Source organism: Heterodontus francisci, unplaced genomic scaffold (assembly GCF_036365525.1).
Source record: "Heterodontus francisci isolate sHetFra1 unplaced genomic scaffold, sHetFra1.hap1 HAP1_SCAFFOLD_618, whole genome shotgun sequence".
Lineage (NCBI taxonomy): Eukaryota > Metazoa > Chordata > Chondrichthyes > Heterodontiformes > Heterodontidae > Heterodontus > Heterodontus francisci.
The window spans coordinates 117,949-143,966 of NW_027141114.1; the positions used below are offsets into that span (position 1 = coordinate 117,949).

General features: G+C 47.1%; 2 non-coding genes across 2 annotated transcripts; both read right to left on the minus strand.

The window, feature by feature from the left end:
* Window positions 1–472: 472 nt before the first annotated feature.
* trnal-uaa (transfer RNA leucine (anticodon UAA)) lies at window positions 473–555 on the minus strand. Its single transcript has one exon. It is a non-coding gene; the product is annotated as a tRNA-Leu (tRNA).
* A 21,099-nt stretch (window positions 556–21,654) lies between these two features.
* trnar-ucu (transfer RNA arginine (anticodon UCU)) lies at window positions 21,655–21,745 on the minus strand. The gene is given in 2 exon segments: window positions 21,655–21,690; window positions 21,709–21,745. It is a non-coding gene; the product is annotated as a tRNA-Arg (tRNA).
* Between the last annotated feature and the right edge of the window lie 4,273 nt (window positions 21,746–26,018).

Genomic DNA, 26,018 nt, shown 5'->3' on the forward strand with positions numbered 1-26,018 from the left:
CACTTTTCCCTAGGTTTTCCTTCTTGCTGATTTTGAATGAGCCGGAGGCTCCCTGTCCCTTGCTCTGCACCAGGGAACCTTTGTTCACATTCCTCTTGATATTTTGCTTGATCTGGGTTTTGAGCTTCTCCTGAGCGGTGGCAGACCTGCAAGGAAGCAACTACCAGCTAGCGTATAAAGCGAGACCAAGGCTCAGGGCCTTCAGTTACCTGGAGGGGAGTCGGAGAGGCAGCGGATCCTGTGAGGAACCACAATCCAGGAAGGATGAGAAGGTCATTGTCAGGGTACAGAGGAGATTAAGTTAAAGATTTACCAGTTTATAAGCAAGCGCAGAGCCAAGGAACGGTGCTGGGGCAGATCAAATAATAGGAAGCTGTGATCAGTTGGAAGGCAAGAGTGATTAAATGACAGAAGAGATGATGGTGCAAGGCAAAAGTCAGGGAAAGAAAAAGTAACATTTTGTAAGCACAGATACCAGGAGGGGGGTTTGAACCCACGCAGGCACATGTCTATTGGATCTTAAGTCCAACGCCTTAATCACTCGGCCATCCTGGTACAGTAACCAACCACTGAAAATGAAATTTAATGTGATTCGGGTGCCATCTGGCCTTTTACAATACAAAGTTATGACTCCTCTCCCATGCTGAATTGGACCCTTCATTATTTATGAACCTCAATCGGATCACCCCTCAGTCTAGGTTTCTCTAAGGTGTAGGGTCCCAACTCTTTTAGTCTAACTTGATAACCAAGATGTCTTATACTGGGAATTCGTCGAATTTCTCTCCTCTGTACCCTTTCCAAAGCCTCAATATCACCCATCATGTGAGGAGACCAAGACTGGATACAATATTCCAAGTGAGTCCTGACCAAGGTTTCATAAAAGGACAAATTCGGGACATCTCAGATACTGAAGGAGTCCATGTCCAGAAGCAGCAAGACCTGGACAACATTCAGACTTGGGCTGCTAAGTGGCAAGTAACATTCACACCACATAAATACCAGGCAATGACCATCTCCAACAAGAGAGAATGTAACCATCTCCCTTTGACGTTCAACAGCATTACCATCGCTGAATCCCCCCACCATCAACATCCTGGGGGTTACCATTGACAAAAGCTTAACTGGACCATTCATATACATACTCTGGCGACAAGACTAAATCAGATAGTGGGAATTCTGTGATGAGTAACTCAGCGCAAGGCACATGGTGAAAAGCTCATTTGGAGAGCTGGAGAAATGGACTGGTCAGGTGGGCAGAAAAGTGGCAAATGGAATTCAACTTGGAGAAGTGTGAGGTGATGCCTTTGGTGAGGTCAAACACAGCAAAGTAAGACACAATTAATGGGTGAATGCTGAGAGGTGTCGAGGAAGTGAGGGACCTTGAAGTGAATGTCCACAAATCCCTGAAAGTAGAAGGATAGGTTGAAAAGTTGGTTGAGAAGGCTTATGGAATCCTTTCCTTTATTCGCCAATGTATAGAATATAAGAGCAGGGAGGTTATGCTGGAACTGTATAAATCATTAGTTAGGCCACAACTTGAGTTCTGTGTGCAGTTCTGGTCACCTCATTCCAGAAAGGATGTAATTGCACTAGAGAGGTTACAGAGGAGATTTACGAGGATGTTGCCAGGACTGGAAAAATGCAGCTATGAGGAAAGATTGGATAGACTGGGGTTGTTCTCCTTGGAATAGAAGAGGCTGAGGGGAGATTTGATTGAAATGTACAAAATTGTGAGGGGTCTGGATAGAATGGATGGGAAGGGTCTATTTACCTTAGTAGGGAGGTCAGTGACTAGGGGGCATAGATTTAAAGTGATGTGTTGAACAATTAGAGGGGAGATGAGAAAAGGTTTTTTCACCCAGAGGGCTGTGGGAGTCTGGAACTCACTGCCTGTAAGGGTAGCTGAGGCAGAAACCCTCAACTCATTTAAAAGGAGTCTGGATGTGCACCTCAAGTACCTGAACCTGCAGAGCTACGGTCCAAATGCTGGACAATGGGATTCAGCTGGGTGGCTCGTTTTTTGGCCTGCCTGTGCTGTAAACTTTCTATGTTCCATGATTCTGTGCAGACACAATGGGCCAAATGGCCTCCTTCTCCACTGTAATAATTTTGTGATTTTTGACTCTCCAAAACTTGTCAACCATCTACAAGGCACAACCCAGGATGAGTGCAGCACCAACAATACTCTAGAAACTCGACACTGTTCAGGACAAAGCAGCCGCCTTGATTGTCACCCCATTCACCACCTTAAACATTCACTCCCTTCATCACTGACGCACAGTGGCAGTAGTGTGTACCATCTACCAGATGCACTGCTGCAACTCACCAAGGCTCCGCTGACAGCACCTTCCAAACCGAAGACCTCCACCACCTTGAAGGACAAGGGCTGCAGATGCATGGAAACACCACCATGTGCAAGCTCCCCTCCAAGTCACACACCATCTGATCTGCAAATATATCGCTGTTCATTCACTGATGCTGGGTCAAAATCCTGGATCTCCCTTCCTAACAGCACTGTGGGTGTACCTACACCACATGGAGTGCAGCAATCCGAGAAGGGAGCTCACCGCCACCTTGTCAAGGACAATTCGGGATGGGTAACAAATTCTGGACTTGCCAGTGTCGCTCACATCCCATGAAAGAATATGCCTCATTTTATACTCAATTGTCCTCTGAATGCAGCCCAACCCCCTATTTGCTCCAACTATCACTTCACAGCATTGCTGCTGTACCTTTAGAGATCTGTGCACTAGAATATCCAGATCTCTGCTCAAAATTATTTTCTTTTTTCCACCTACTTTAATGTTTTTCCCTGAAGGGTGTATGAATGTTGAGCATTCGCCCTGTCCACATGAATAACACTGCACTTACCCAAATTAAACATAATTTACCAGTCATGAACCCAATCTCCCAACACATTAAGATCAGCCTGAAACAGTCGAGTATCGTCTACAGTCTGAACACTCGCACAGATCTTCAAATCATCTGTAAATTTACAGATGGTGCCCCCTACACCTCCATCCAGATCATTAATAAAAATAATAAAGAGCAACAGACCCAACACCGATCCCTGTGAGATACCATTGGTAACTGGTCTCCAAACAGATCCAGATCCATTTGTAACTACTTTCTGCCTACGTCCTGCCAGTCAGTTCCCAATCCAGATCAATATATTACCACTGATACCAGGGACTTTAATCTTATAGAGAAGTCTCTTGTGTGGAACCTTATCAAAATCTTTTGGATGAGATCAGCTAATTGAACACAGGCCGGGGATGAGGCCTTGGCCTGTCCTGCTTTGTGTGTGGTCTCAGAATCACAGAAGGTGAGATCAGCTCACTGAGCACAGGCCCATCCTGCTCTATATAGTGCTCAGTACCTCACCAAATGAGAATAACTAACACACCACAGGCCATGGAGCCTCGGCCCATCCTTCCCTGATTGCGGTTCAGTACCAACCAGGTAAGATCAGCTAATTCAGCACAGGCCGGAGATGGAAGCTGGATCTTTCCTGCTCTGGGGGCTCCGTACCATACCAGGTGCGATGAAGTAAAATACCAAAGGCCGGGGATGGAGCCTGAGATTTCCCTGTTCTGTGTGGGGCTCTGTACAACAATGTGTGAGAAGAACTATCATCCCTCAGGCTGAGGAAGGAGCCTGGGCCCATTCTGTTCTGTGTGGCTCCTACCACACTGAGTGGGATCAGTTAACTCAACACAGGCCATGAATACAATCAGGCCCTTTCCTGCTCCGTGTGGCTCAGTATCACACCAGGTGGCATCAGCTAACACAGCACAGGCTGGGGCTGGGGCTGGAGCCTGGGCCCGCCCTGCTCTGTGGGCTCAGTAACAACCCGTAAGATGAACTTTTTTCAAAAGACTTCAGTGTATTTATCTCTGTCCAACACTCTGAGGCAGCTTTCTGTGTTTATAAAGAGTGTAATTTATTGACTGGTCTCTTGGATCAAACAGGGTAACAGACAGAGGTCTGTGTGCAGAGGGTGTGGGAGTGAGCTCTGATTCCTAACTCTTTCTGGACTGTGAGGAAGAAAGAATGAATGAGAGAGAGAGAATGTGGGAGAAGGGATGATGGAAGAATTTGTCCGTGAACCTGATTAAAAGTGGCTCAAACGCAAGATAATATTAAGATATCAAGAGCAGAACATTAACATAATCTGAGCTCCGCGATCTGGTCGGGTCCCATTCCCCTGAAGTGAGGAATGAATGGGTGGGGAAATTCTGCCTGGAGTTATATTTGTCTCCAATGAAGATGAGTTCACAGTGAGGATGGAATAGCTCAGTTGGGAGGACACTAGATTGAAGAACCAGGATACAAACCCTGGTTTCATCAGTTTTAATTTGGTGTCTCCATCAGTTTAACTAGAGAGAATCAGAGGGGAGATTTTCCACTCTTGACCCCATGGGCTGAATTTTAAACTAACGGTGCGGCTCTCGGCAGAGACACCGTGAGTGGGTGCCGTCACCACACGAGTGAAATGTGGCCGGCCGACCCCGATCACGGAGCAGCTGACCAATTAATGAAGGGGAGGCGTGGGGCCCATGCAAACAAGGACCAGAGGCAGGGAACGAGGCACCGATGGCACCGACATCTGACACAACGGCAGGTGCTGGCACCATATTGAAAGGACTGCCAGACCTGTATTCACTGCTGCCTGGTTTAAAGAAGTGTCTTCCTGAGAGCCCTCTGCTGTCCCAGAACCCGTTCTGCTGCCTCTGCTGCCCCAGGTCCCGTTCTGCAGCCTCTGCTGTCCCAGAACTCGTTCTGCTGCCTCTGTTGCCCCAGGTCCCGTTCTGCTGTCCCAGGACCCATTCTGCTGCCTCTGATGCCCCAGGACCCCTTCTGCTGCATCTGCTGTCCCAGAACCCGTTCTGCTGCCTCTGCTGCCCCAGGTCCCGTTCTGCTGTCCCAGGACCCGTTCTACTGCCCCAAGACCCATTCTGCTGCCTCTACTGCTCCAGGACCCGTTCTGCTGCATCTGCTGCCCCAGGACCCGTTCTGCTGCCCCAAGACCCGTTCTGCTGCCTCTGATGCCCCAGGACCCGTTCTGCTGCCCCAGGACCCGTTCTGCTGCCTCTGCTGCTCCAGGACCCGTTCTGCTGCCCCAGGACCCGTTCTGCTGCCTCTGCTGCCCCAGGACCCGTTCTGCTGCTCCAGGACCCGTTCTGCTGTCCCAGGACCCGTTCTGCTGCCTCTGCTGCCCCAGGACCCGTTCTGCTGCCTCTGCTGCCCCTGAACCCGTTCTGTTGCCTCTGCTGCCCCAGGGCCCGTTCTGCTGCCCCAGGACCCGTTCTGCTGCCTCTGCTGCTCCAGGACCCGTTCTGCTGCATCTGCTGCCCCAGGACCTGTTCTGCTGCCTCCGCTACCCCAGGACCTGTTCTGCTGCATCTGCTGCCCCAGGACCTGTTCTGCTGCCTCCGCTGCCCCAGGACCCGTTCTGCTGCCTCTGCTGCTCCAGGACCCGTTCTGCTGCATCTGCTGCCCCAAGACCTGTTCTGCTGCCTCCGCTACCCCAGGACCTGTTCTGCTGCATCTGCTGCCCCAGGACCTGTTCTGCTGCCTCCGCTGCCCCAGGACCTGTTCTGCTGCATCTGCTGCCCCAGGACCTATTCTGCTGCCTCTGCTGCCCCAGGACCTGTTCTACTGCATCTGCTGCCCCAGGACCTGTTCTGCTGCCTCTGCTGCCCAGGACCCATTCTGCTGTCCCAGGACCCGTTCTGCTGTCACTGATGCCCCAGGACCCGTTCTGCTGTCTCTGCTGCCTGATAGGTAAGGAGCTGAATGCGAGCCTGCAGTGACCATGGTCCAATAGTTTAGCGATGCCTTCCTGCAGGTTCGCCTCCAGGTGACAACAGATAGGTGGAAGATCCTCTTCCCCATGGATGGGAGGTGGAGGCCTGTCCACCTGACCAAGCAAAGCTGCTTTGAGATAGTAGGTGAAGTCAGCAGCCGTGGGGTCACCCCCAAGACATGGATCGAGTGCAAGAAGTGGGTCAATGACCGGATCCGGGCTGCTCAGGCGCAAACTCAAAACACTTTGGACCTTTTGGACATTGCGCATGGCAGAGTGAGAGGGAGTGTTTGGTGGAAAGGGAGTGGCCACCCAGTCATGTGTATTGGGGAAGGGCAGCAGGACATGCTGCCTGAGGCTTGGCTGCATCTCGGTGGGAGGTGCACGTCAGTCATTGTATAAACTCACACAGTCCCTCGAGAGGGGCCACATGCAGGAGGAATATGTGTGTCCACATCATGGACTGCTGGACTATCACCATCAGAGATATTGGGTTTGTCCCCGCTGGGAGACTAACTTTGTTGATCATAGTGGCTGCAGGAGAAGACAGCCCACAATCGGTAAGAGCATGTCAAGACTGGCAGTGGATGCCTAATCTCCATGTCCTCATCCCGATGGAGGAGGAGGCCATGGAACAGGCCGGGAAGCAAAGCAGCTGATCCATAGCTGATGGAGAGACAGGGACACCTACCTAAGAGAGTGAATGAACATCTCCTGGGGCACAAGGGTGCATCCGCTGCAAAGGAGCCACACTGCTCATCTGTTCACCACTGCATCAATGGAGCTGCACAGTAGGGGTGGTTGGAATGTCACGATGGGCAGACCCTAACCCTTCAATGTCCCTGTTTTCACATGCAGGCTAGGATGAAAGACAAGAGCGAAGAGCTGGAGAGACTGGGGGACAGCCAGACACCTCTGAGGAGGAGGAGGGAGCCTCAGAGGGTGCACCGTCACATCATTCCCCTGCACCCTCCACCAGCACAGAAACCCTCACTCGGTGGGTATCCACTCGCTGTTAGATTTGGGCACACAAGCTGGTGAGCACGTCACAGACAGGCCCGGGCAGATGACGGATGCAGTGACAGCCGAGGCCACTGGCAGTTGGAAGTCTGTGGGAGGCCAGGCCCATGCTGAGTCCCAGGCTGATGATGTGCCTCTGGTGTCACCAGCAACACGGGAAATGCTGAAGCTGCAGCAAGAGGTCAGGCAACATCTGGCAGAGTTGCCGGAGGTTATGTGTACCCAAGTTCGGATGATGGAGGAGTCCATCCAGACCTTGCATGCTGTACTGTCTCTGATGGGGGTGTGTCTGGCTTCCTTCCTTGAGAGATTGGTGACTCTGATGGAGAGCCAGATCCAGCCGACCAATCAGTGGCTGCCGGAGATGTGTGCAGACCTGCACTCCATCGCTTTGTCCATGAGATCCATCCAGCGGTGACAAGGTGAGAGGGGGGACGAGGCACCTGAACTCTTCACCAGGTCCACGTCCCTCTCAGGTCAGCAGCGAGTTACAAGTGTGTCTTATAAGGGGGAGGAGCAGCTGGCTGCTACATCTGGGGTCTCCTCTCAGGATGTTCCTGGTGTGGACAGTAGCTCCAAAGCCCCTCTGCCAGTGACACAAGTGATGCCAGTGCCTGCCTCCATCACCCTCGATGACAGAGGGGGGTCCCTGTACCTGTGCAGGAGGCCCTCAGTGTGCCGGGGCCCTCCAGGCCTCAGGCAGCAAGAGGGCGGCCACCAATGTCATCCCAAGCCATGGGGCAGCAAGGTCAGCAGCCTGTCTCCACATCAGCTGACAGAGCAGGGGGAGCACCACGTAGGAGCACGCGGAAAAGATTTCAGAAGAGCACCTAGATTCACTTAGGGTTCACGGTGTATGTACATTCCAGATGGATAGGGTTGCGTTTGTTGTCACACGGAAGAAAGAAATGATGTTCTCTCACTATGTCTCCTTCCTATTGTTGATGCCCTTTGGGACTTCACTTAAACCCTTCCACCCAAGGGGCTGGAAGTGAGGGACCAAGCCCTGAGTTCACAAAGCTTCGGCCTTGTCACTGTGCGATGTGTACCTGGATGCTGCAGTGCAGAAGGAAGGAGGCGACAACAGGGCTGTTTAAAGCTAAGACTTTATTGCCTTGGTTCCAGAAGGTGGTAAAGCTCAAAGGAAACTTGAATGTATAAGGGTGTCTCATGTCTCCCTTGTGTGTATCTCATGGCCCCTTTCCTGCTGTGCCTGAGGTTCTTCATCTGGCACTGCTTGGGTAGCATCCTCCTCCACATCCTCATCATCAGAGGAGACATCACACTCCACGATATCCTCAATAGTCAACACCTCGCCCCTCTGTAATGCCAGGTTGTGCTGTGCACAGCAAACCACCACGATATGCGAGACCCTCGCCGGGACATACTGAAGGGCTCCACTGGATCGATCTAGGCACCTGAATCTCATCTTCAGGAGACCAATGGCCTCCTTGATGGTCGCTCGGGTTGACCCGCAGCAGGTGTTGTACCTCTCCTCTGCATCCGTGCGTGAGTTCCTCACAGACGTCAGTAGTCATGTCCTCAGTGGGTAGCCCTTGTCTCCAAGGATCCATCTCTGAAAGCGGATGGGGCCGCGGAAAGGTTCTGGCACCTGGGAGTGCCTTGGTATGCAGGCGTTGTGGCTGCTTCCCGGGATTTGTGCACACACCTATGGGATCCATTTGCAGTGGTCGCAGACCAATTGCACACTGAGCAAGTGGAAGCCCTTCCTGTTGAAGGCTGCTGGCTGGTCTGCAGGAGCCATGATGGTCACATGGGTGCAGTCAATGACACCCTACACCTGGTGGAATCCAGCGATATCCCCGAATCCTATAGCTCTCTCAGCTTGACTGTTTGGATCAATGTGCACATAGTCACCGGCCCTCCTGAACAGGACATTGGTGACCTCCTTGATGCACTGATTCACTACAGACTGTGAGATTCCACACATATCTCCAGTGGATCCCCGCAATGATCTGGTGGTGAAGAAGTTCAGTGGCACGGTGACCTTCAGTGACACTGGCATCAGGTGCCCACCAAGTCGCATGGGGCACAGCTGCATTATGGCAGAGAGATCAGTGACGACCTCCGTGGAGAGGTGCAGTCTGCGGAGACACCGTCACTCTGACATCTGCAGGTAGTTGAACCTCGGCTGACGTGTTCCTCTGCCTCCTTCTCCAGCCTCCTGTTCGAGGCTGGCCTTCCTGTGGGCCCCCAAGCTGCTGTGGTGCCCCTGCTGGTGCCTGCGCCTCCCTCCCTTCCTCTCTACTCCTCCTCCTCCTCCTCAATGGGAGCCTCGAATCCAATGAGAGCCTCGAATGAGGCCCATGACAGGTTGCCCCTCCCTGAGTGCAAGGCCTTCACAGTAAACAACACCCAGCCACATTTACCTCACTTGTCACCCTCAATGAAGTGGCACTGCCCCAATGGCACCCTGGTGTTGTTCCCTCTGCAGAGCTGGCACATTGGCTCCCACTCCTGACAGTGTTTCCCGATGCCCTTTCTGCCAAGTTTTGCTGCCTCACCCGATAGCTTCCCAGTGAAGACAACACTCAGCTCCCACCTCCCAGTCACCTCCTTTAACCAGGCGAGGCTCTGAAGACCCGTGGTTCCCGTGTGCTATTAGTTCAATTGGATCCAGTGAATAAAATTGCTGACAATTGGACTCATAAATACTTGAAATGCCTTCTTGCCGTGTGGATGTGCGAAGTCTGCCCTCCATGTCAGCCGCCGACAGAAAAATCCGGTCCAACGTCTTCCATCCCTATTTTATACACCCCCCTCCCCCTCCCCGGCCTCCATTCCCGTCTCCAACGGTCCCTTAAAATTCTGGCGCATGTCTCTAAGACTAATGGGAGTGAAACCACACCTGCTCCTTAGACTGAACAGGGAGAGCTGCTCTCTCTATGTTTAAAGTGAATGAATCTGCTCTTTGCCTTGTCTTACTGGAACGTTCACTGTCTGGAGATGTCTGTTTGAAAATGTTTTCCTGTTATATTAATGGAGCAGAGGAGCAGATGTGAGGTACTGTTGAACAGAGAGGTTTGGAAGTGGGTGAAGGGGTGGAGTGACGGTGTGAGTGAGAGGCGCAGTGAGTTGGCCATTCTCAATAGAGTGTCAGGAATGAAGGGCAGAGGAACAGACCAGGCTGGAAACACAGAAAGAGCGAGGAGAAGCTGGTGTGAAAAACAGAGATTAAACAACGGGCTTGTTCATTTGGTTTGGGTCTGGTGTTTAGAATACCCAGAATCTGGGTTCACTTCCCTTCCAACTCAGGCAATTGTACCAACATTATGTTCATAAAACCATAGAATGATACCCAAAGAAGGAGACCATTTGGTCCATTGTGTCAGTGCTGTCTCTTTGGTTGTGCTATCCAATTAGTCCTGGTGTTCAGCTTTTTCCTGTAATCTGTACATTTTCCTTCCAGTATTTATCCTAATTGCTTTTCAAAGTTACTACTGAATCTGCTTTCAAGTCCTGATCAGACAGTGCATTCCAGATGACAACACATCACTGTATAAAAAAATCATTCCTCATTTCGCCTCTGGTCTTTTCTCAATCACCTGATAAATACATCCTCTGGTTACTGACCCTTTTGCTACTGGAAACAATTTCTCCTTATTCAACTTATTGAAACCTTCTTGATGATGTCACATACTAGACTGCCAGTAAAACTGAAGCCCATGGAATAAAAGGGACAATGACAGCATGCATATGAAGTTTGCAGACTGATAGGAACATAGGAGCAGGAGCAGGCCATTCAGCCCGTCGAGCCCACCCTGCCATTCAATATGATAATGACTGATCGTCCACTTCAATGCCTTTTTCCCACACTATCTCCATCTCCCCTATGTCATTTGTATTGAGAAATCTGTCAATCTCTGCTTTAAACATACTCAATGACTGAGCTTCCACAGCCCTCTGAGATAGAGAATTCCAAAGATTCACAACCCACTGAGTAAAGAAATTTCTCCTCATCGCTGTCCTAAGTGGCTTTCCCCTTACGTTGAAATTGTGTCCCCTGGTTCTAGACTCCTCAACCGGGGGAAACATCTTAGCTTCATCGACCCTGTCTATCCCTTTCAATATTTTGTAAGTTTCAATGAGATCACCTCTCGTTCTTCAAAACTCTGGAGAATACAGTCCCAGTTTCCCCAATCTCTCTTCATTTTACAGTCCCGTCATCCCGGGAACAAGTCTGGTGAACCTTCGTTGCACTCCCTCCATGGCAATGATATCCTTCCTAAGGTAAGGGGAACAAAACTTCACACAGTATTCCAAAGTGCAGTCCAACCAAGGTTATATACAATTGAAGCAAGACTTTACTGCTCCTGTACTCAAATCCTCTTGTGATAGAGGCTAACATATCATTAGCCTTCCTAATTGCTTGCTGCACCTGCATGTTAGCTTTCAGTCACTTATTGACAAGGACACCCAGGCCCCTTTGTACATTCACACTCTTACCATTTAACAAATAATCTGCACATCTGTTTCTCCTACCAAAGTGGATAACCTCACATTTTGACACATTATATTTCATGTGCCACTTTCTTGTCCACTCACTAAGACTGTCCAAATTCCCTTGAAGCCGCTTTGCATCTTCTTCACAACACACATTCCCATATAGTTTTGTGTCATCTGCAAACTTGGAAATACTGCATTTGGTCCCCGCATCCAAATCATGTGAACAGCTGGGTCACAGTGTGGTGGTGAACAGTTGTATTTCTGTCTGGAGGAAGGTTTACAGTGGGTTCCCCATGGTTCCTCATAACTTCAGTTATGTGCAGACACTGGAAAAGCTGGGGTTGTTCTCCTTGGAGCAGAGCAAGTTCAGAACAACTTTGACAGAGTTCGAATCAAGGAATCAAATAGTTGCAGTACAGAAGGAGACCATTCAGTCCATCATGTCCATGACAGCTCTTTGCAAGAGCAGATCAGCTAATTCCACTCCTCTGCCCTTTCATTGTAGCCCTGCAAATTTTCTCTATTTAGGTGTTTATCCAATTCCCTTTTGAAAGCCACGATTGAATCTGCCTCCAGCACACTCTCAGGCAGTGTATTCCAGATCCGAACCACTCACTCTGTCCCACACCCCGGTACCATTGCAGAAAATCTTTTCTGTTCATTTCATCCCTCATAAATAATTGAAATGAAATGTTTATTAGGAAATACACAACATAAAAAGGAGAGAGAAATAAATGCTGAGTAAAATAGAAGTCAATGTTTGGAAGGTAAAAAGAGCAAAAGATGTAACTTTTATTCTGGATGAGTGAGAGGAATATATCACACTTTGGGGCTTTTGTAAGAAGATTTACTGATAAACCTGGGACTTGAGAGGAAGCTGCTTCAAGGTTTACAGAACGAATTCAGCCCCTGGAGTGGAGCCAACAGCTGCACCGTCCAATAACAGACAGGACGGGGACACTGTCTCAGGCCCAGTGAGCTCAGTCGATGAAAGCATGAAACTCTGAATCTCAAGTTTTTGAGTTTGAGCCCACGGTGGGTGTTTTCTATTTCCTTTTTAGGCTGATTTTACAGGCGTTATCCAGCTCTGAATTCCTCGGCAGAGAGTTCAAGGAGTGTTTGAAATGAGATTCAACAGCAGTATGAGAAAGTCTCTCCTTGATTCAGGACTCTTACCTCTCTGCAGCATCTCGCTGCTGAAGATTGAACTTTTTCTCATTTCATTCTCAGCTCAGGGTCAGTGTGGATCACTGGGACTTCTGGCTGTCTCCCACTTCACAATTCATCAGTGCTGAGAAATCAATGGGGAATATTACTCACATGTTGTAATGTTTTATAAATACTTGAATGTATTTCACACTGTGTCCAACAGTGTGAATCTCCCCTGGTATATCAGCTCACCAACACTTCAACAGAACATTCACATAATGTGAGCTCTGACATCTGTTCAGATTCCATTCCCAAGACCTGGAAAGTGGGATTGGGCTGGATCGCTCTTTTTCAGCTGGCACAGACACGATTGCTAAATGGTCTCATTCTGTGCCATAAATTTTCTCGATTTTCTATGTTCCATGAAGTGAGGTGTGATTGGGAGGGGCAATTCCACCAGGGTTATATTTTCTACCAAAAGAATGACACAAGGGATACTTCACATTTTTATTCATTCATTCATGCGATGTGGGCATCGCTGGCTAGGCCAGCATTTATTGCCCATCCCTAATTGCCCATGAGAAGGTGGTGGTGAACTGCCTTCTTGAACCGCTGCAGTCCATGTGGGGTAGGTACACCCACAGTGCTGTGAGAAAGGGAGTTCCAGAATTTTGACCCAGCGACAGTGAAGGAACGGCGATATAGTTCCAAGTCAGGATGGTGTGTGGCTTGGAGGGGAACTTGCAGGTGGTGGTATCCCCTGCATTTGCTGCCCTTGCCCTTCTCGGTGGTAAATGTCGCTGGGTTTGGAAGGTGCTGTCTGAGGAGTCTTGGTGCATTGCTGCAGTGCATCTTGTAGACAGTACACACTGCTGCCACTGTGTGCCGATGGTGGAGGGAGTGAATGTTTGTAGATGGGGTGCCAATCAAGTGGGCTGCTTTGTCCTGGACGGTGTTGAGATTCTTGAGTTGGAATTGCACCCATCCAGGCAAGTGGAGAGTATTCCATCACACTCTTGACTTGTGAATTGCAGATGGTGGACAGGCTTTGGGGAGTCAGGAGTCATGGATGAGTGAGAGGAATATATCACACTTTGGGGCTTTTGTAAGAGGATTTATTGATAAACCTGGGATTTGAGAGGAAGCTGCTTCATGGTTTACAGAACAAATTCAGCCCCTGGGGTGGAGCCAACAGGTGCACTGTAATTACTCACCTCAGGATTCCAAGCCTCTGACCTGCTCTTCTAGTCACGTTATTTGTATGGCTACCCATGGTAACCCCCAAGATGTTGATGGTGGGGGATTCAGTGATTGTCATGCTATTGAATGTCAAGGGGAGATAGTTAGATTCTCTCTTGTTGGAGATGGTCATTGCCTGGCACTTGTGTGGTGCGAATATTACTTGCCACTTATCATCCCAAGCCTGTGAGACTGAAATAGCTCAGTTGGGAGTGTGTTGGACTGAAGATCCCTGGTTCAATCTGGGGTTTTGGCAGTTGTCCTTTATTCTGCATCGCCCTTTGGTTTTGACTCTTGAACTGCACAATTTACACTGAAATTATTTACCCAACTCTGAAGGTTGGATTGGAATAGAGAGATATCAATGATGGGAAATATTTACATTGTCAGCTTTCGCTGATTCTCTATCTCCCTGTGTCCTTTTCCCCAGTATTTGACTCTCTCGGGGCCGGGTGAACATTTGATTTGCTGGAAACAGGAGTGAGTGAAAGACCATGTGTGGAGTTTGATTTTGTACAGAGGGAGAGCAAATCTAACAGGGCTGTGAGATATTGGCCTGGATTTTACAGCCCCAATAGCGGTGAACTCTGAGACTTTCACTGCTATTGAGGGTCTGAACAGCACTGCAACTGCTGGTACATGCACACACTAACACCAGCATCTGGAAGTTGTGGTGGTGAGAAATGTGCTTAGAAGGAGCCTCTGATCATAATCGCACCAGCCCACTCTTTAAAGTGACAGGGACCTGTAGTTCAGCAATTTGGGCTCATTGCCCCCAATGTACCCTGATTTTTACCTGGGTTGGATTAAAGCCGGTACCAACAGGCTCAGGGTTGCTCGGGAAGGACTTTTCTGTTGACACAACAGCTCCACTATTCCAGGAAGACACCGGCAGCAGCAGTTGTCAACTTTCAGAGGGAGTTCAGACATTTTAAATGTTGTATTTTATTTCTTAATTGTATGTAAGTTTTTAGCATGGCCTGATCAGAGTTCTTAAATTTACATCTGACTTTTTATTAACAAGATTGAAGTGCTTTTAAAAGATCTCTAAATGTATATGACTTTTTATCAAGATTTACTTGGCTTCTTTGAAAAGACTCTTGAGCAAGATTGAAGTGACTTTTAAAAACTACATCTTATCCTTTAAAATCCTGCTTCCATGTGGATGACATTGGAAGATGACTTCAGAATAACTTAGACTATCTTTCTAACAGGTACTGCAACAGCTTAAGTCCTACTTTTCTGCAAAAGCTGGTGAATTACCTTCCGGGAGCGGAGAGGAGCGGAGCGGAGCAGACCTGCATGGACCGATATGAGGAGAACGTTGAGAGCGGAGCCTATAAATCCAATCCGAGGATCGAGGCCCAGTCTCTTCCCTTCCAGGAGTGGAGTGGAGCTCTTCCAGTGTGCTGGAGTTTTGAAAAAAAAAAGAAGCCAACTCTGATGTCAGAGGAGAGCTACAAGGTGATTGGTTGGTGAGTCACTGCTGTTTGTGTATTTAAATATCTTAAAGAAAAGGGCAAAGTTTTTTACTTGAGAAAAAAACCTCTGCTGATAAGGTGAGTGCTACTAAAGTGTTTTTTTTATTCAGTGTAGCTTATGAAGGACTTTAGATTGTAGTGGGTAGAACAAGGCCCCTAGTGTCATTAGTATTTTTTAATTAAGGGAGTAACTAATTAATCTAAGGGTAAGTCATGGCAGGAGAGCTCAGCCCCGTGATATGCTCCTCCTGCGCTTTGTGGGGATTCAGGAACCCTCCCAGTCTCCATGACGACCATGTGTGCAGGAAGTGTATCCAGCTGCAGCTACTGGCTACTCGCATTATGGAGCTGGACCTGCGGGTGGTTTCACTGTGGAGCGTCCACGAAGCTGAGGGCGTCATGGATAGCATGTTTAGTGAGGTGGTCGCACCGCAGGTAATGGATGCACAGGCAGAAAAGGGATGGGTGACCACCAGATGGAATAGTAGGAGCAGGCAGGTAGTGCAGGAGTCCCCTGTGGCCATCCCCCTCTCAAACAGATACACCGCTTTGGTTACTGTTGGGGGGAAGACCTCCCAGGGGAAAAGAGCAACAGCGCGGTCCGTGGCACCACGAGGGCTCTGCTGCACAGCAGGGGAGGAAAAGGGGTGGAAGAGCTATTGTGATAGGGGATTCTGTCATAAGGGTTGCAGATAGGCGTTTCTGTGGCCGCAAACGAGACTCCAGGATGGTATGTTGCCTCCCTAATACTAGGGTCAAGGATGTTTCGGAGCAGCTGCCGGAAATTCTGAAAGGGGAGGGTGTGCAGCCAGAGATCGTGGTCCATATTGGTACGAACGACATAGGCAGGAAGAGAGATGAGGTTCTGCAAAGTGAATATAGGGAGTTAGGCAGAAGGTTAAAGAGCAGGACCTCGAGGGTTGTAATCTCAGGATTACTCCCTGTGACACGTGCTAGTGCGGGTAGGAATAGGAGGATTAGGCAAATGAATGCATTGCTGAAGACTGGCGAAGGCGGGAGGGCTTCAAGTACTTGGATCATTGGGATCTCTTCTGGTGCAGAGGTGACCTGTACAGGAGGGACGGGTTGCATCTGAACTGGAAGGGGACCAATATCCTTGTAGGGAGATTTTATAGTAATACACTGGAGGGTTTAAACTAGTCTTGCAGCGGGGGTGGGACCCAAAGTAGTAGTCTCTCCGATGAGATAGTTGAGGCAAATGGAGAGGTTAAAGCAAGCAAGTCCAGTAGGCAGGCCAGGCAGGGGCAGGACAGGGAGCGTGGAAGGTCTGGTGGGCTAAACTGCATTTACTTTAATGCAAGTATCCTTACAGGTAAGGCAGATGAACTCAGAGCATGGATCGGTACATGGGATTGTGGTATTGTAGCTATTACGGAAACGTGGTTGAGGGATGGGCAGGACTGGCAGCTCAATGTTCCGCGGTACCGATCCTTCCGGCGTGACAGAGGTGGAGGTAAGAGAGGAGGGGGAGTTGCACTATTGATTAGGGAGGACATCACGGCAGCACTTAGAGAGGATATCCCTGGGTGAATGTCCAGTGAGGCCATACTGGTAGAATATAGAAATAATAAAAGGGTGATCCCTTTGATGGGATTATACGATAGGCCCCCCAATAGTCAGAGGGAAGTGGAGGAGCATATATGTAGGGAAATCACAGATAGGTATAGGAATTATAGGGTTGTAATAGTAGGTGATTTTAACTTCCCTAATATTGACTGGGACAGCCTAAGTGCTAAGGGATCAGATGGGGAAGAATTTGTTAAGTGAGTCCAGGATAGTTTTCTGAAGCAGTACGTGGATGGCCCGACTAGAGAAGGGGCTACACTCGATCTCCTCTTCGGAAATGAGAATGGGCAGGTGGTTGATATGGCAGTAGGGGAGCACTTTGGGACCAGTGACCATAACTGTATTAGCTTCAAGATAGTTATGAAAAAGAATAGGACTGGTCCTCAGGTTGAAGTCCTAAATTGGGGGAAGGCTAATTTCCATGGCATCAGACAGGAACTCTCAAAAGTTGAATGGGAGAGGCTGTTTACAGGTAAAGGGACGTCTGGCAAGTCGGAGGCTTTTAAAAGTGAGATAGGAAGAGTTCAGGGCCAGCATGTTCCTGTTAGATGGAAGGGCAAGGCTGGCAAGTTTAGGGAACCTTGGTTGACGAGGGATATTGAGGGTCTGGTCAGGACAAAGAAGGAGGCATACGTCAAGTATAGGCAGCTGGGATCGAGCGAGTCCCTCGAGAAGTATAGGGGATATAGGAGTATACTTAAGAAGGAAATTAGGAGGGCGAAAAGGGGCCATGAGATTTCCCTGGCAGATAAGATAAAGGAGAATCCTAAAAGATTCTATAAGTGTATTAAGAGTAAAAGGGTAGCTAGGGAGAGAGTAGGTCCCCTTAAGGATCAGTGTGGCAATCTATGTGTGAAGCCACGCGAAATGGGCGAGGTCTTAAATGAATATTTCTCGTCTGTATTTACCGTGGAGAAGGTAATGGAAGCTAGTGAGTTCAAGGGAGGGAACATCGATATCCTGCAGCATATCAACATTACAAAGGAGGAGGTGTTGGAGGTTTTGAAGCGCATTAAGGTGGATAAATCCCCAGGGCCTGATCAGATGTATCCTAGGATGCTAAGGGAAGCAAGGGAGGAGATTGCTGGGGCGCTGGCAGAGATTTTTGTATCATCGTTAGCCACGGGTGAGGTACCGGAAGACTGGAGGATAGCTAATTTGTTAATTAATAAATTAAATAACAAATCATGTCGCCTCTTTCTCTTCTAAACTCTGGCGGAGACAAGCCTAGCTTGTCCAATCTTTCCTCGTAAGACAGCCCACCCATTCCATGTATTAGTCTCGTAAACTTTCTCTGTACTACCTCCAATGCATTTACATCCTTCCGCAAATAAGGAGACCAGTACAGTACTCAGTACTGCAGAAGAGGTCTCACCAATGTCCTGTATAGCTGAAGCATAACCTCCCTACTATTGTATTCAATTCCCATGGTGATAAATGATAACATTCTATTAGCTTTCCTAATTACATGCTGGACCTGCATACTAACCTTTTGCAATTCATGCCCTCGGACACCCAGATCCCTCTGCATCTCAGAGCTCTGCAATCTCTCACCATTTAGATAATATGCTTTTTTATTCTTCCTGCCATAGTGGACAATTTCCGAATTTCCCACATTATACTCCATTTGCCAGGTCTTTGCCCAATCACTTAACCTATCTATATCCCTTTGTAGCCCCCTTATGTCCTCTTCACAACCTACTTTCCTACCTATCTTTGTGATCAGCAAATTTAGCAACAATACCTTCGGTCCCTTCATCTAAGTCATTTATATAAATTGTAAAAAGTTGAGGCCTGTGGCACACCACTCGTTACTTCTTGCCAACCAGAAAATGACCCATTTATGCTGACTCTCTGTTTCCTGTCAGCTAGCCAATCTTCTATCCATGCCAATATGTTACCCCCGACACCATGAGCTTTTATTTTCTGCAATAACCTTTGATATGGCACCTTATCCTTCTGGAAATCGAAATACAATACATCCACTGGTTCCCCTTTATCCACAGCACATGTAACTGCCTCAAAGAACTCCAATAAATTGGTTAAACATGATTTCCCTTTCAAAAAACCATGTTGACTCTGCCTGATTACCTTAATTTTTTTCTAAATGCCCTGCTATAACATCCTCTGTAATAGCTCCAAACATTTTCCCTCAGACAAATGTTAAGCTAACTGGCCTGTCGTTTCCTGCTTTCTGTCTCCCTCCCTTTTTGAATAAATGAGTTACATTCACTCTTTTCCAATCTAACGGAACTTTCTCGAATCTAGGGAATTTTGGAATATTAAAACCAGCGCATCAACTATCTCACTAGCCAATTCAGGACCTGGCGACTTGTCAACCCGCAGCTCCAACAATTTGTTTCGTACCACTTCCCTGGTGATTGTAATTTTCTTGAGTTCCTCCATCCCTTCAATTTCCTGATATACGGCTAATACTGGGATGTTATTTGTATACTCAATAGTGAAGACCGATGCAAAGTATCTGTTCAATTCATCTGCCATCTCTTAATTATCCATTATTAATTCCCCAGACACACTTTCTATTGGACCAACAGTCGCTTTGTTAACTCTTTTCTTTTTAAAATATCTATCGAAACTCTTACTAGTTGTCTTGAAATTCCTTGCGAGCTTTCTCTCATACTCTAATTTTACCTTCCTTATCAATCTTTTAGTAATTCTTTGCTGTTTTTTTTAAATATTCTGTCCAATCTTCTGACCTGCCTCCCACCTTTGCACAATTATAGGCTTTTTCTTTAAGTTTGATAGTATCTTTAACTGTTTTCGTGAGCAATGGATGGTGAGTCCCACCTTTGGAACTTTTCTTTCTCGTTGAAATGTATCTATTCTGTGTATTCTGAAATATCCCCTTAAATGTCTGCCACTGCATCTCTATTGACTTATCCCTTAACCTAATTTGCCAGTTCACTTTAGCTCGCTCTGCTTTCATGACCTTATAATTGCCCTTATTTAAATTTAAAATACTAGTCTGGGACCCACTCTCCTCTCCCTCAAACTGAAAGTAAAATTCAATCATATTATAATCGCTACTACCTAGGGGCACCTTAACTATGAGGTCATTAATTAATCCTATCTCGTTGCACAATGCCAGGTCTAGTATAGCCTGCTCTCTGGTTGGCTCCAGAATGTATTGTTCCAAGAAATTATCCCCAAAACATTCTATGTACTCCTTATCTAGGCTACCTCTGCCCATCTGAATTTTCCAATCTATATGTAGATTAAAATCCCCCATAATTATCACAGTACCTTTCTGACAAGCTACCATTACTTCTTCCTTTATATCCCATCCGACAGTGTGGTTAATGTTAGGTGGCCTGTACACCACTCCCACAAGTGACTTCTTGCCTTTATGATTTCTCATTTGTACCCAAACTGCTTCTGCATCCTGATCTCCAGAACTCAGGTCATCCCTCTCTATTACGCTAATACCATCATTAATTAACAGAGCTACCTCGCCACCTTTTCCTAGCTTCCTGTCCTTCCAAAATGCCATGTCACCTCCAATATTCACATCCCAATCTATGTCGCCCTGCAGCCATGTCTCTGTAATGACTATCAGATCGTACTTATTTATTCTATTTGTGCTCCCAGTTCATCTGTTTTGTTTCAAATGCTCCATGCATTCAGATACAGAGCATTTAGTTTTGTCCTTTTATTATTTTTGTCACCTCTAGCCTTATCTGTCGATTTACTCTTCGATTTGTACATTCTGTCCCTTCCTGTCACAGTCTGTTTATCATTACCCATATTTATACCTTTCTCTCTTGCCTTGTCTCTCCTCCTTGATTCACCATATCTTCCCAAATTTGATCCCTTGCCCCCACTATTCAGTTTAAAACCGTCTCGACTTCCCTCGTTATGTGGCTCGCTAGAACACCGGCACCAGCACGGTTCAGGTGTAGACCGTCCCAACGGTACAGCCACCTCTTTCCCCAGTACTGGTGCCAATGCACCATGAACCAGAACCCACTATTACCACACCAGTCTTTCAGCCGCACATTACTTTCTCTAATCTTATTTGTCCTATGCCAATTTGCACATGGCTCAGGTAATAATCCAGAGATGATTAACTTTGAGGTTCTGCTTCTTAATTTGGTGCCTTGTTCCTCATGCTGACTTTGCAGAACCTCTATCCTTGTCCTGCCTATGTCTTTGGTACCGACATGGACCACGACGACTGGATCCTCCCCCTCCCATTGTATGTTTCGCTCCAGCCCTGAGCAGATGTCCTGAATCCAGGCATCGGCAGGCAACACAGCCGTCTGGACTCTTGCTTTTGCTGCAGAGAACAGAGTCAATCCACCTTACTATACTGTCCCCTACTACCACTACATTCCTTTTTTCTCCCTGTTTGAGCCGCAAACACTTACTGCAGACGTGTTTGCCCTGGATCACACTGGCATCCAGGAACTCCCACATGCTGCAGCTGTGACACATCACCTGTCCTGTCATCCTTAACGTGTTTCAATTAACTACTTAAATATTTTATTCAATTATTCATTTTATTGCATATTTTATTAAACTTACCATTAGTTTGTTTACTATTTTAAACGTGAGGACTAAAATGCATCTTAATCACTTACCAGATGCGCATCAAGCAGGTCGGTTCTTCCAAACCAATCAACTACCTGCTTGCCTGTGATGTCACAGCTTACCAGATCCTCACCAAACAGCTCCTTCCACTGCACCGAAGAAAGAACCAAATCCTGTGTCCTCACCCCAGCGGCTCTCTGTTTCCCTGCTCTCACTCTCCATTGTGATGTCACTCCTCGATTTTTTCCCCTGCTCTGCTCCTCTCTCTCTCGCTCTGTCTCCGAGTCTGTGCTTTGGGCGCATTTCTTCATTTGTTGTTCCGTTGTGCTCCTCTGTTTCTGGTCCAAAATCTGACTCTGGTGTGATTTGAACCCACAACCTTTGGATATCGTCTTAATCATTATTTAGAAGTCCAACACGCTATCCGCTGCGCCACAGAGACTTACACATTTATATCAACATCACTAAGGACTTTGATCTTGTCAGCAGAGACGGGCTCTTCAAACTGCAATGGAAGACAGGCTGCCCTCCTGACCTCTTGGGCATCATCTCTTCTTTCCACGAGAACATGCACAGTTCCATCAGTTACAATGGAGCAACATCAGACGCTTTCAAGATCAGCAGTGGGGTAAAGCAGGGCTGCGTGCTGGCGCCAACTCTCTTCGGAACAGAGGAACATGGGAGTAAGCTATTCAGCACGTCGAGCCTGCTCTGTCATTCAATTCGATCATGGCTGATCACCGACCTCAAAGCCCCTTTCCCATGCTATCCCCATATCCCTTGATGTCATGAGTGTCAAGATTTCTATCAATTTCTGTCTTGAACATGCTCAATGATTGAGCTGCCACAGCCCTCTGGGGCACAGTATTCCAATGATTCACCACCGTCTGAGTGAAGAAATTCCACCCATCTCAGTTTTAAATGGCCTACTCCTTATTCTGAGACGATGTCCTTTGGTTTTAGACTCACCAACCAGGGCAAACATCCTGTCTACATCCACACTGTCACGCCCTGTAAGAATTTTGTCAGTTTCAATCAGATCACCTCTCATTCTTCGAAACTTTAAGGAATACAGGCCCAGTTTCCTCATAAGACAATCCCACCATCCCAGGGATTAGTCTGGTGACATAAAAACAAGAAATGCTGGAACCACTCAGCAGGTCTGGCAGCATCTGTGAAAAGAGAAGCAGAGTTAACGTTTCAGGTCAGTGACCCTTCTTCGGAACTGACATATATTAGAAAAGTCACAGGTTATAAGCAAGTGGGGTGGGGGTGGGGCAAGAGATAACAAAGGAGAAGGTGTAGATTGGACAAGGCCACATAGCTGACCAAAAGGTCATGCAGCAAAGGCAAACAATATGTTAATGGTGTGTTGAATGACAAAGCATTAGTCCAGATTAGGTGTTAATGGACTGAATATTGAACAGCAGGAAGTACAAACCTGAAAAAAAACAGTAGGTAAGCAAACTGAACAAACTGAGATGAAATGAAATAAATGCAAAAAAAAGATTAGTCTGTTGACCCTCTGTTTCACCCCCTCTATGGCAAGTGTATCCTTCACAAGGTGAGGAGACTAAACTGTACACAATACTCCAGTGCGGATTCACCAAGGCTCTATACAATTGCAGCAAGACATCTTTACTCCTGTGCTCATGACCCCTCGTGTGGGTACAACATACCATTTGCCTTCCTAATTGATTGCTGCACCTGCACAAGAGCTTTTAGTGTCTCAGGAACAAGGACACCCAGGTCCCTTTGGACATCGACACTTCCCAACCTCTCACCATTTAAGAAATACTCTGTCTTTCTGTTTATTCTACCAAAGTGAATAACTTCACACTTATTCACATTATATTCCATGTTCTTGCCCATTCACTTAGCCTCTCCAGGTCCCCTGGAAGCCTCTCTGCATCCTCCTCACAACTCACACTTCACCGAGCTTTGTGTCATCTGCAAACTTGGAAATATTACATTTAATCCCCACGTCCAAATCATTTATATAGGTTGTTAACAGCTGTGGCTCCAACACTGATCCTTGCAGTACCCCAATAGTAACAGCCTGCCATCCTGAGAAGGACCCGTTATTCCTGCTCTCTGTTTTCGGTCTGTTAACCAATTCTCAATCCATATCAGTATATTATCCCCAAGCCTATGTGCTCTAATTTTGTTTACTCACCTCCTGTGTGGGACCTTACCAAAGGAAAATACAAATACCACACATCCACTGGTTCTCCTTTATCTGTTCTATAGGTAACATCCTCAAAAATCTCAACAGGTTTTTCAAACCTGTTTTCCTTCTCATAAATCTATGTTGACTCTGCCCAATCATGTCATCATTTTCGAACTGTCTAGTTATCACATCCTTTATAATTGGCATATTCTTCTCCATGCTGCTATTGTACACTTTCAATTACTCAGATATAGGTGTTCACCTGCACATCAGAGCTGACGACAAGCTGTTCAACTTGGCAAGACTGTGCGCCAAGACCAAAGTGGGTAAATTCCTAGGCTGTGAGTTGCTATTTGCTGATGATGCTGTGCTGACATCCCATAATGAAGTTCAGTCACAGCAGCTTGCAGATCGGTTCTCCCTGGCCTGCAAAGAGTTTGGACTGACAATCAGCATCAGGAAGATGAAAGTTACGGGCCAGGACGTAGAGACTCCACTTTCCATCAACATCGACAACCTCACTTTGGAGGTTGTCAACAGCTTCACATACCTTCAATCAACAATCACCAGCAATCTGGCCCTTGATGCTGAAATCAGCACCAGGATTGCCAATGCTGCAGCTGTCATGTCAAAGTTGAGAAGACAAGTGTGAACCGACAGCAAACTGACCGAAAATACAAAGCTCCACGTGTACCAGGCTTGTGTTCTCAGCACCCTCCTTTATAGTAGAGAAGAATTAACAACTTATACAAGCCAAAAAAAGCGGCTGAACAGCTTCCACCTCCACTGCCTCAGATGGATACTGGGCATCTCCTGGCAGGACAGAGTGCCGAATGCGGAAGTACACCAGCGTGCAGGGATCCACAGCATGTTTGCCCTCTTGAGTCAGCGGTGACTCTGTTGACTGGGCCAAATGGATGACGGTCACATTGCCAAATACATGCTCAATGGTGAGCTTGCTATCAGCATGAGATCAACAGGTCAGGGAAAAAAATCAAGTCCTTTGGAGAGGTTTGAGTTAATTCAGGAGAGGGGCATGGATTTATCAATGGGAGTTCATGCTTGTCGAATCTAACTGCATTTGTTGACAAACTATCTGAGAATACTGATGAAGGGAATGCAGTGGATGTTGTTTATATGGATATTACGAAAGCATTTTATAAAGTACCACATAAAAGGGTGGTTAACAAAATTGGGGTACATGGATTAGGAGGGTCTGTGTCCATTTGGATAGTAAATTGTTTTAAAGACTGAAAACAGCGAGTCATATTAAATGGTTCTTGGTCAGACCGGAGGATAGTCGACAGTGGTGTTCCCCAAGGGTCAGTGCCAGAACCACTGCTTTTTTTGCTGAAGGTAAGTGACTTGGATCTTGGAATACAGAGTAGAATCTCAAAATATGCCGATGACACCAAACTTGGAGGAGCGGCAAATAGTGAGGATAATATGAACTGCCTGTAACAGGACAGTGATAGGCTAGCAGAATGGGCAGACAGGTGGCAGATGGAATTTAATAGTGACAAGTGTGAGGTGATGTATTTTGGCATAAGGAATAGGGAGAGGCAATATATACTTAATGGCACAGTTATAAAGAGTGTGCTGGAATGGAGGGACTTGGGGTTCATGTGCACCGATCTTTGAAGGTGGCAAGACATATTGCGAGAGTGGTTAGCAAAGCATATGGGATCTTGGGCTTTATAAATAGAGGCATTGAGTACAAAAGCAGGGTTGTTATGCTGAACCATTATAAAACTCTGGTTAGGCCCCAATTGGAGTGTTGCTTCCAGTTCTGCTCAGCAGACTTTAGAAAGAATGTGAGGGTCCTTGAGAGGATGCAGAGGCGATTTACCAGAATGGATCCAGGGATGGGAGATTTTAGTTACAAGGTTAGGTTGGAAAAGCTAAGATTATTCTGCCTTTCTCAAAGGAGATTGAGTGGAGAATTGATAGAGGTGTATAACACCTCCAGAGAACAGGCCATCCTGGACTGGGTATTGTGTAATGAGAAAGGATTAGTTAACAATCTTGTTGTGTGGGGTCCCTTGGGGAAGTGCGCCCATAATATGATAAAATTCTTCATTAAGATGGAGAGTGAGAGAGTTGATTCCGAGACTCGGGTCCTGAATCTAAACAAAGGAAACTATGAAGGTATGAGGCGGGAGTTGGCGATGATAGATTGGGGAACGTTGCTTAAAGGGTTGACAGTGGATAGGCAATGGCTAGCATTTAAAGAGCGCATGGATGAATTACAACAATTGTTCATTCCTGTCTGTGCAAAAGTAAAACAGGAAGGGTGGCTCAACTGTGGCTTACAAAAGAAATTAAGGAAAGTATTAGATCCAAGGAGGAGAAATATAAAATGGTCAGAACAAGCAGCAAACCTGAAGATTGTGAGCAGTTTGGAATTTAGCAGAGGAGGACAAAAGGATTGATTAAGAAGGGGGAAATAGAGTATGAGAGTAAGCTAGCAGAGAACATAAAAACTGACTGTAAAAGCTTCTATAGATATGTGTAGAGAAAAAGATTAGTGAAGACAAATGTGGGT